Below are 11028 nucleotides of genomic sequence, written 5' to 3' on the forward strand. Positions count from 1 at the left end.
TGGGTCACCTTTCTTTGGAATGGTTAACAAATATTGATCTCTTCCAGTCAATTGGCCAGCTGGCTGTCCTCCAGATTTCCTGGCACAACTTAGTGAGCACATCCAGGGGAGCGCCTGTTTGTTGATTTATTCAATTGGTATGCTGTCAACTCCTGTGGAGCCTTGTTTTTTGCCAATTCCTTCAGAGCAACTTGAACTTCCTCCTTCATCACCATAGGTTCTTGCTCATATGTTATTTCATGAAATTCCTCTGTGTCAGTCAATTGCTTCTGATACAGCGACTCTGAGTACTCCTTCCATCTTCTTTTTATACTTCCTGAATCATTCAACATTCTACCCAAACTATCTTTAAGTATTGCCACCCGTGGCTTGAATTTGTTTTTCAACTCCTTCAGCTTAAGAAACGCTGAGTGAGTCAGGTCCTTTTGATTTTCTGACTCCAGCTCTCTGCACATTTCATTTTAGTATTTTGCTTTGTTGTCCATACTATGTACATATTACAAGAAGGGACCAGTTCTTAGAGAGGGACATAACGCTTGGGAGGGTGGAGGGACAACGCAGGAGAGGAATACCCTCTAGAAAATGAACTGATTCAGTGACAGGGGTAAAGGATCATAGGTGTGTCAGAGGATTGGCACAGAACAGAGCTGGGTTTAGGGCTGTTGTACATAGGGGTACAGGTGACTTGACAGCACATAACAACAACAGTAGCAGTATCCCCTAGAATTGTTCAAAAGACTGCTTCTTGATCTTGGTATAGGTTTTGCATGACCACAATTAAAATGTTTTGGGATTCCTATTCTACTCAGTGTTTGTTAGTCACAATTCATTATAATCGGAGTAAAATGCCTTCTTCTTGTCAATAAAACAGAAGTAAGCATCTTTCTGGTATTCTCTGCTTTCAAAAAAGAACCATTTACCATCAGAAATGATACAGCATGGTCTCTTCTGAATCCAGCTTAAATTCCTCCTTCTTTGAGGATGAAGTGTCTAAAAAATTTCTCTAAGAAAAATATAATGTATATAAACAACAAACTTGTTAGTTAACAAGTTAGTAAACTTAGCAAGGAAAACACCTAGCTCAGTATCTTCCGATATTCTATATGTAACATGTTATATATAAAAACGCACGCACACACGGTGGGCAGGAGGGTAGAAGAAAATACCAGGAGAGTCATTTTCCTCTTAAAAAGAAAAATTTAGGGAGGCATGACAAGAATTTTATAATAGACACAAAAGCAATTCTCACCCTGTCTTCTTTCTTAGGCAACTGATCCTTGATGAGAGTCTTCGTACGCCTGAGAAACCAGCCAGATATCTTTTTTGCCAATCTGTGCATGATCTTTCGGCCTGTAGCTAGTTCTCTTTTTGTAGCTGTGTGTCTCTGACCATGTTCTACTGGGTCAGAAAAATGCTTCTTGAAGTGAATCCTGCTGCCCAGAAGTCCCGGTACAGCCCTTTACAAAGGAAATAATAGAATGTTATGGTCCTACTAAGTTTCTGAAAAGAAAAAAAAAACACCGATTAATTTTTGTTTTTGAAAAATATACCACTGCTTATGGATGACAGTAATTACAAAAGTCAAGAATGTATATGACAACTTTGGTCTATAGAATGATGGATTTGGTAAATTATCCTTGAGAGATGAAAAGAAATATAGATTTTAAATTGTAATATTAATACAAAAAAATCAATAAAAGAGTTGTTAGCTGGAGAATAACCCTATATTGCTTAAGTGACCATAACTTGTATTATAAATACAAAATATTAAGAAGATGCCACATGCAGAGATGGTCATGCTTTTGTAGGACTATCTCCTTGGGGTGTCATTTTGGTATTAAACATGTAAGGGAACAAATAATTAGTATATTCACATATCAGTGATGAACAAACAAGGTAAAATGAAACTAGAAAAGTAGTAAGTAATTTTTCAAAAAAGATGGTGTTTTTACTTACCAGTCCATAACACACCATAGTTCTTTCATGTTGTTTTGAAGAATGGTTCCAGTGAGTCCAATGCGGACATTACACTTTAAAGCTTTCATAACTTTTGTTACTCTAGTCTTTGGATTCTTTATTTTGTGAGCTTCATCTACAATGATGGCTGACCATTCCAAACTACAAAGTGAGAGGCAAAAGTAGGAGAAGAGTTGAGTAAATATCGCTATCCTAGCCATATAATATGTAGAAATTAGCTTTCTCAACCAAGGCATGTATCACAACCTTCAATATGGATTACATCTCAACATCAAGAAAACAAAGGTCCTCACCACAGGACCAATAATAAATATTACAACAGAAGGAGAGAAAGATATGAAGCTGTCAATAATCTTGCTTGGATCAATAATCAACACCCTCGGAACCAGTGTTCAAGAAATCAGGAGATTTATTATATTGGTCTAGTCTGCTTGTCAGGGTCCTCTCCAAAATGCTGAAGAGCAATGAAGTCAGTTTGAAAATTAAGGTGCACTTGATTCAGGCCATGATCTTCTCAATCACCAGAGAGCTGGACAATGAATAAGGATGACAGAAGAACTGATGCCTTTGAGTGGTGGTGCTGAAGAAAAGTACTGCATATTCCATAGATTTCCAAAAGAACAAACATATGTCTTGGAAAAAGGGTAGCCAGAGTGCTTCTTGGAAGGAAAGATGGCAAAGATGTCTTTCATACTTTGGACATTGTAGCTAGGTGATGCTATTCTTTAGAAAGGGACATCATGTTTAGAAAGATTAAAGGTCAGCAAAGGAGAAGACGACTCTCAACAAGATGGATTGGCACAGTGATTTGAGCAATGGGCTTGAGTGTATCAGAGATGATGAGGATTGTACAGGAAAGAAAAGGGCTCAGGTTAGTTGTTCACAAGGTCACTAGGAGTCATATTTGACCTGACAATACCAAACAACAACCACACCACCACAGTCCTAAACACTTACTTCCTTTTTCCTCTGATTTCATTGGATTATTAACCTCATTAGTTCGAAGATCAGGGAGAAAGGGGTACAAAGAATAAATGACTGAAGGAAAAAAATTTATTTCAGTCACATTAGAATGAAAAGGCTCTTTTTTTCAAAATGGCAAACCAAAGAAATAAATATAATAATAAAGTAGCAAAATACGCAATCTGAATTTGAATTTTAAAAATCAATATAAAATTAACACTTAAAACCATTACGTTTTATTACATAGCTCTGCCCACCAAAAAGGTTCGACCTATTCAGTGCCCTAATAGAAAGGGACACTGAAAGGCTGGAAGTTTAACTCCACCAGCTCTTCCTTGGGATAAAGACAGACTCTTCCCCTAAGCATGTTCAGCTTCAGAAACACAATGCAGAGTCACATGTCAGTCACACGTGAGACCACTCAATGGTAGTGGTAGAGTGTTCAATGCACCAAAAGGGACCAAGGGTTCAGTGAAAAGTCTGAACAGTCATGGAGCCAGGAAAACAGAAAATCAGTCAAAAACACAGCTAGAACCAAAGACAGAGAGATGTCTAAAGGCCAAAAGACCCAGTGAAATAAAAACACAAGTCCTATTTAAAAAAAAAAAAAAAGGTCAATGTACATCCATACTTCACACCATACATAAATAAAAACTCAGATATTATTGTTGTTGTTGTCGTTAGGTGCCACTTAGACAATGACTCACAGTAACCGTATGACAACAGCTCTGAACCCTCCTCTTTCCTGAGCCAACTCACTCATCTCTGACACACCTACCCTCATAATAGCAGTGTCAATCCATCTAATCTGAAGTCTTCCTCTTCTGTGCTGTCTTTCAGTCCTTCCAAGCATGATATCCTTCTCCAAAGACTGATTCGTCTTGGCTATACAGCCAAAGTATTTGAGACAGAGGCTCAAAATCCTTGTCCCCTAGGAATAGCATCATTTCACCTTCTCTAGAACAGCCCTGTCAGTTCTCTTGCCAGAATATGGCATGTTCAAATACTCTTCTCCAGCACAACTCAAAGGCATCAATTCTTCTGTCATCCTTAGTCAGTGTCCAGCTCTCTGATGCACAGCAAGCAATTACAAAGACTGTGGCCTGGAAACCTTAGACTGACATCCTTTCTCTTCAGCACTCTGGAGAGGTCCCTGCAGATTTTCCTCATGCAATTCCTCTTCTGATTTCCTGACTGATGGTGTCAAGAGTGCCGACTGTGTACTTGTTGTTGTTGTTCTTTATTCCACTGAGTACAGCACAACTCATAGCGACACTGTGAACAAAAGGCCTAAAGCCTTTCTATAATTATCGTTGTTTCTCCAAGTTCATATATGTTTTCAGAGGTATGTGGTTTAGAAGTGGATGCCACTCTTGCTTCCAAACCTGTCTTAAACTGGGAGCTCCACCAAACACTGTTCACTACAGGCAGCCATTATGACATGTGACTCCCAATGGCACAAGGTTCAGCATCACAGCAAACCCAGAATACCTCAGTGCAGCAAATTGAAAGGAGTGCTGTACAACCTAGAATAATGTTCCTTCAAAATAAAATAACACTAGACCCTTGGGCCCAATCAACTTTTAAATACAAGGGAGATAATATAGATATATGAACACAAACGGCCTGAAGCCTTTCTATAACTATCTTCAATTCTCCAAGTTCATAGAGTTTCCTTAGGCATGTGGTTTAGGAAGTGGATGAATCTCCTGCTTCCAAACTTGAATCAATCTTGAAATCAATTTGGGAACTTCACCAAACACTGTCCACAATGGGTAGTTATTATGGTGTTTGGCACACCTATGGTCCAGTTGTTCCATTATGGAATTTGAAACCCAAATGGTACAAGATTCAGTGTCACAGCAAACTCAGATTTCCTCGTCATACCAACTTGGCCAGAGTGTTGTATGACTTAGAAAAATGTTCCTCCACAATATGGTTAACAAGGGATTAAAATATGATCCTTTAGGCCCAACTTTTAAATATAAGGGCCCCCTAGAAGGTCTTGTTGACTCTAAACAAGAGGCTTAAAATAAAAATAAAACAATCCACACAGATTCTCAACCAAAACAGGAGCACCATCTTACAGACTCCAGTCACTTCATCCAACTCCAAAATGGAGGCAAGGGCTTTAGCATTATATCTTGTTAAGTGTCACCTAGTACCAACCCTATAACCAAAAGAACTACTGTCCTTCTTCTAAGTCATAGAGTTTCCACAGCCATGTTTAGGAAGTGGATGCCACTCCTGCTTTCAAGCCTGTTTTACCAATGAGCTCTGCCAAACATTGTCAACCATGTGTAACCATTATGACATTATAGCACACCATTCGCTATCATAAAATCCAAAGTTACCTCAATACAGAGAAAGGACATAACAGTGCTCTACCTCTTACGAGAATGTTCATTTCAAAGACAATTAAAACGAGGCCTGAGGGTCTGTGGCCCTCAGGCCCAAATGAATTTTCAAAGACCCCATGGCCTGCACCCTGGGCTCTCAAAAAAACCCCTTCCAGCCCACCAAATTCTTCAGAGCCAGTGCCCCACCAGCACACAGGGGGAAAAAAAACCCAAAACAACAAACCAACACTCTCCCCTCTAAGGCCACATGAGTTTCCAAAGACCAAAAGTGATTTTCAAAGACACCATGGCCTGCACCCTGGGCTCTCATTGGCAAAAAAAAAGGCTTCCAGCAAACCTATTGCTCCAGAGCCAGTCTCCAGCCAGCACAAAGAAAACAACTCTCAACCCTCTAAATCCACATGAATTTCCAAAAAGCCACATGGTCCTTACCTGATTAAGAAAGCTCAACCATACTAAAAGAGAAACTCCTCAGCATAATTAAAAGCATATACTAAATCAACAATTAAACTTTTTCTCAATAGAGAGACTGAAGAATGCATTCCATTTGCAAGATATCCTTTATCACCATTTCTGTTCAATATTGTATTGAAAATCCTACCCAAAGAAGTAAGGCAAGAAAAAGAAACAAGGTCATCCAAAATGGCAAAGATACCATTAATATCACATATAAGCAAAATACTACTGAAGATCATCCAAAAATAGCTGGAACAGAACAATGACAAGGAATTTCCAAAATTCAAGCTGGGATTGGAAGAGATCATGTCACTAGTGACCTCAATTGCTGCTGTCAGATGGATTCTGGCTAAAAATAAACAATATGAGAAGAATTTTTACCTGTGCTTTATGGACCCGTGACTGTGTGGATCAAAACAAACTATGGCAAACATTGACAAGAATGGGAATTTAATAACACTTGATTGTGCTCATATCATCTATACTTAGACCAAAAAGTTGTTCTCTGAGAGAAACACAGGAACACTGCATTATTTAAAAATACAAAGGGTGTGCATCTCAGAAAGAGAGGAAGACTGTCGATGAGATAGATCGATTCAGTGACTGGGGTAATGAGAGTAGGTGTGTGAGAAACAGTACAGGTAGCAACAGATAGAGCTGGTTTAAAGGCTATCGTAACAAGGTTGCTATGAGTCACAAGCGACTCAAAGGCACATTAAGCAAATAATTCATGAAGCTGAATACTGAAGAATGTGGCATCAGGATCAGAGGAAGCACTGGTGGTAGAAGATTAAACATCACAACTTTCAATCTGATTGCCTCTCAACATCAAGAAAGCAAAAATCCTGCCACTGATAGGCAATATTATGACAGAAGGGAGGGAAAAGACTGAAACTATCAACAGCTTGGACTTACATGGTTCCAAAATCTATATACTTGGAACCAGCAGTCAAGAGATCAGGAGACATACTGTACTGTGAATGTCCTTATTAAGGAATCTTTCCAAATTGAGGAGCAGTGATGACAGTTTGAGTACTAAGGGGTTTCTGATTCAGGCCATGGTCTATTCAGTCACTTGCTAGGCATCTGAGAGCTATACAAAGAATAAGGATGACAGAAGAAAAAAATTGATGCCTTTGAACATTGGTTTTGGAGAAGAATGCTGAATACTCCATGGACTGCCTAAAGAATAAAACAGATATATCTTGGAAAAGGTGCAGACAGAGTGCTCCTGGAGGCAAAGATGGTAAAGCTTCATCTTACATACTCTGGGCATGTTGCTAGGAGAGATTATTCCTTGGAAAGGGTCCTCAAATTCAGAAAGGTGAAGGGACAGCAAAGGAGAGAAAGACCCTCAGCCAGGTAGATTGAAACAGTGACTTTAGCAATGAGCTTTAGTGTGTCAGAGAGTGTAAAGATGGTACAGGGTTCAGGTTTACTACTCACAGGGTCACTATAAATCATATTGAACTCAACAGCACCTAACAACAACATACTGTTGTTTAGTACTATCAAGTTGGTACCAAGTAATAACTGGAACTGACTCTCCAGCGAGTTTTAAAAAGCTATACAAACTGCACACAGAGAGATTGCCCATCATTCTTTCATTTAGCAGCTGGTGGATTCAAACTATGTTTCTGAGTTGGCAGCACAACTCTTTTATCCTATATTTATTATATACATTTCACTGACTTCTATTCTCCACAGAACTCAAAGTAAGACATTCTCTTGTTATTCAACTCTAATTCATTCTTCAAATAAAATTCAGCTCACATAACATCTCCTGTGGGAAAATTCTCCCCAACCTACAGTAAAGTAGGTTCTTATATACTCTCATCATACATGTATTCTCAATGAACTCATTTTTTTTAACCAACAGTTTTGACAGGTATTCTGTATGGGGTTTAAAAAACTAAATAAGGAACTGAAGAAAATTTTATATGGGTTTCTCTGAGAATAAGCTCATTATTACAAACTACTGTATTTTAATAATTTTTGAAACACAATTAAATCTTATTAAGACAGCTAGGGAACTGTAGTGCCCTAGTGGTTAAGGAGTTGCGCTATGAGCCCAAAAGTAGACAGATTTAAATTCACCAACTGCTCACTGGGAAAAAGAAGAGCAATCTTCTCCCTACTGTAGGGTCAGTTATGAACTGGTTTCAACTCTATCATAATGAGTTCAGCTGAAGAATAATATGAAGTGCTTTTTTAAAAAATCAGAACATAAAGAGATAAATATCACTGATAAATATTAAGATAGCCATTCATGTTATTTCATTACCTGTTAAGTTCATCCAGACATAAGCACAGTGTTTCATAAGTTGTTAAAGCAATTTCACATTTACCCTGCTTTATTCGAATCAGTTCATTTTCTTTTTTGTTACCATGTAATATAGTAACTTTAAAATATCCCCAAGTATCCAATTCATCTCTCCAGTTGTAGAGGACTGAAAGAGGAGCGACTATTAAGAACATCTAGAAGAAGAAAAAAAAATTTTTTTAAATAAAATTTTCCCAAGCTGAAATCCTATGTATCATTTTTCTCTCATTTTGATGCTGCTATTCATTAGAATAAAGGCAAACATATAATTGGTCATATTAAAATTAAAAGTGTCTCAAAAGACATTTTTGCTTCTTTGTATTTTTTAGGTGTCACTGACTAACCTACAGTTGATAGTAACATAAAGAACAATAGATGGATATCTCCTCCAATTCTGCACCATCATGACAATCTCCATCATGTTCAAGTCCACTGCTACAGTTAGTGTCATTCCATCCTATCTTGTTGAGAATCCACATCTATTTTGCTGACCCTCTGCTTTTGCAGGCATCATGTCTCTCTCCAACTGCTAATGCCTGACAACCCACTCAAAAGTTGTGAGGCAAAACCTCATCCAAGCAGCACTATGGATGCGCTTACTACAAGAAGGATTTTTTTTTTCTTTCTGGCAATTAATGTATTCTCAATACTATACACCAACTACACAATTCAATACTATCAATTTGGCTTCAATCTTCCTTATTTGATGTCCAAGTTTCACAAGCATAATAAACAATCAAAAATATCATGGCTCAGGTCAGGCACCCTGGTCTTTAAACAGACATGCTGTTTGACAAGCACCTTAAAGAAGTCCTTCATAGGAGAGCTGACCAATGCAACACGTCTTGATTTCCTGCTACTACATGGCCTAGTGTTAAGAGCTGTCCTGCAATCTCAAAGGCATGAGGTTCAAATTCATCAGCTGCTCTGTAGAAAGATGGGCTATCTCCTCCTGTGTAATGACTGCCTCTGAAAACTCATGGGAGGGTCAGGTATAAGTCCATTCTAATTCAATGGGACACAACAGCAGCAGCAGTAACTTTAGCTGCATCTCTGTGCCAGAAAATCAAGAAGTGAGCTACCTAGCCAGCTGATGAGAACAGATGCACATTTATTCCAATTCCAAAAAAACATGATCTAGAAGAATGTTGCAATATTAAACATCATAAAATCACATGCAAGAAAAATTTTGCTGAAGATTAGTTGGAAATGGCTTCAGCATTACATAGACAGATAACAGCAAACTCCAAGTAATATTTAGAAAAAGCTGGGCACCACTGCTGATGTCAGATGGATCTTAGCAGAAAGTAGAGAATATCAGAAGAGTATCTATCTGGGTTTTAATGACTATGCAAATCTATCTGACTATGTGGATCACAGTAAATTACGGTTAACATTAAAAAGAATAGGAATTCCAGAAGACTTATTTGTTGTTTTGTGCTACTGAGTAACCAGTGACTCATAGTGACCCTATGCACCCTACCCTGAGCCAGTCTCACTATTGCTGACACACCTACCTGCATTACTGCAGTCACTGTGTCAATCCATCTCACCCATGGTCTTCTTCTCCCGCACCCTCCCACACATGATTTCCTTCTTGAAGGACTGATCTCTCCTGGCCATGTGCCATGTGAGACAGAGCATCAAAATCCTTGCCTCCACACAGTAACTTGGTTTCACCCTCTCCAGGACAGACCTATTTGTTCTCTTGGCAGTTCATTGTATATACAATAGTCTTTACCACCACAACTCACGATCATGGGAAAATATAATTGTGCTCACACAAAAGTTACATATAAACCTAAAGCTATATATAGGTTGTTGTGCAAACAGAGCAAGGGAACACTGTATGGTATCATATCTAGAAAGGGGGGGGGAGAAAGATGTGTGTCAGGGCTGTATTCTTTCTCCATACCTATTAAATCGATATGCTAAATAAAAAATAGAAGACGTCGGACCTTATGAAGAAGGATACAGTATTCAGGATCTGGGGAAAATTGATCAACCTGCTTTATGAAGATGACAAAACTATGCTTGCTGAGAGTGAGAAGCACTTGAAAGGAATGCTGTAGAAGATCAAGGACCACAGGCTTCAATAAAGACTATATCTCATTTTAAAAAAAACAAAGGTCTTCATAACTGGATCAATATGTAACAACAAAATGGATGGGGAAAAAATTAAGTGTCAAAAATTCCAGCTAGCCTGGGTCCACAATCAAACTCCTTATTACTAGCAGTCAAGAAATCAAGAGACATATTGCATTGGGAAAATGTGCTGTCAAGACCTTTCTAGAGTACTCTAAAGAGTAATGATATTAATAAAAAGAATACCAGAGAGTGCAGCTGTATGCTGGGAAAAAGTAGTTTCTATCTGTTCATCAGCACCATCAAGGTCCATCTCAAATTTTAGCAGAGACAGATGCAGGCTGGAGAGACTTCCCACCAAGCTACACAAGAGAACTGAGAAGGTGCCCTGATAAAAGTCGGCCCATAACTGGTAGAGCACAACTATCTTCTCCAGGGAGTTGGTGGTCTCTAGCTACTGTGCTCATCAACATCACAAAGGACAATTTCAAACTTTAGAAGAGAAAGGCAACAGTAAGGCAAGACTCCTGCAAGGTTGCAATGCAGTGAAAAAAGAAGCTGAAGGACCTTAGGAATGGGGAGCTTTCCCACTGCACAGGCCATGAAAGGACTCCTGGCATAGTGAGTTTCCCTTCCCCATGAAGAAAGCACTTTTAAGTCTTCAACTAATAAATAAAATCTTAATGATCAATAATTGTCAACAACCTACAAAGATACAACAGAAATGGCCTAACACATAGTAGAAAAATTTCAAATGTGAAGAAGGCAGCAGGTAGCTTCAAACAATGTGAAAGCACAAAATAAGCCTTCTCCTAAAAAATAGCACAGCATATTTTTTTCTATATTTTATTAATTTTCATAAAC

At 38.5% G+C, this 11028-nt stretch overlaps 1 pseudogene across 1 annotated transcript in view; it reads right to left on the reverse strand.

The window, feature by feature from the left end:
- LOC102868519 overlaps positions 1-11028 on the reverse strand; it is a 211929-nt pseudogene that overhangs the window by 151564 nt on the left and 49337 nt on the right. Inside the window, exons 3-5 of the transcript XR_439035.1 lie at positions 8041-8234; positions 1957-2118; positions 1250-1457 (exon numbers count right to left, since the gene is read on the reverse strand). The product of XR_439035.1 is annotated as an uncharacterized LOC102868519 (transcript). The remainder of the gene's footprint in view (positions 1-1249; positions 1458-1956; positions 2119-8040; positions 8235-11028) is intronic.

Source organism: Elephantulus edwardii, unplaced genomic scaffold, assembly GCF_000299155.1.
Source record: "Elephantulus edwardii isolate Elephantulus edwardi_28Jun2011 unplaced genomic scaffold, EleEdw1.0 scaffold00379, whole genome shotgun sequence".
In the NCBI taxonomy this organism is placed as follows: domain Eukaryota; kingdom Metazoa; phylum Chordata; class Mammalia; order Macroscelidea; family Macroscelididae; genus Elephantulus; species Elephantulus edwardii.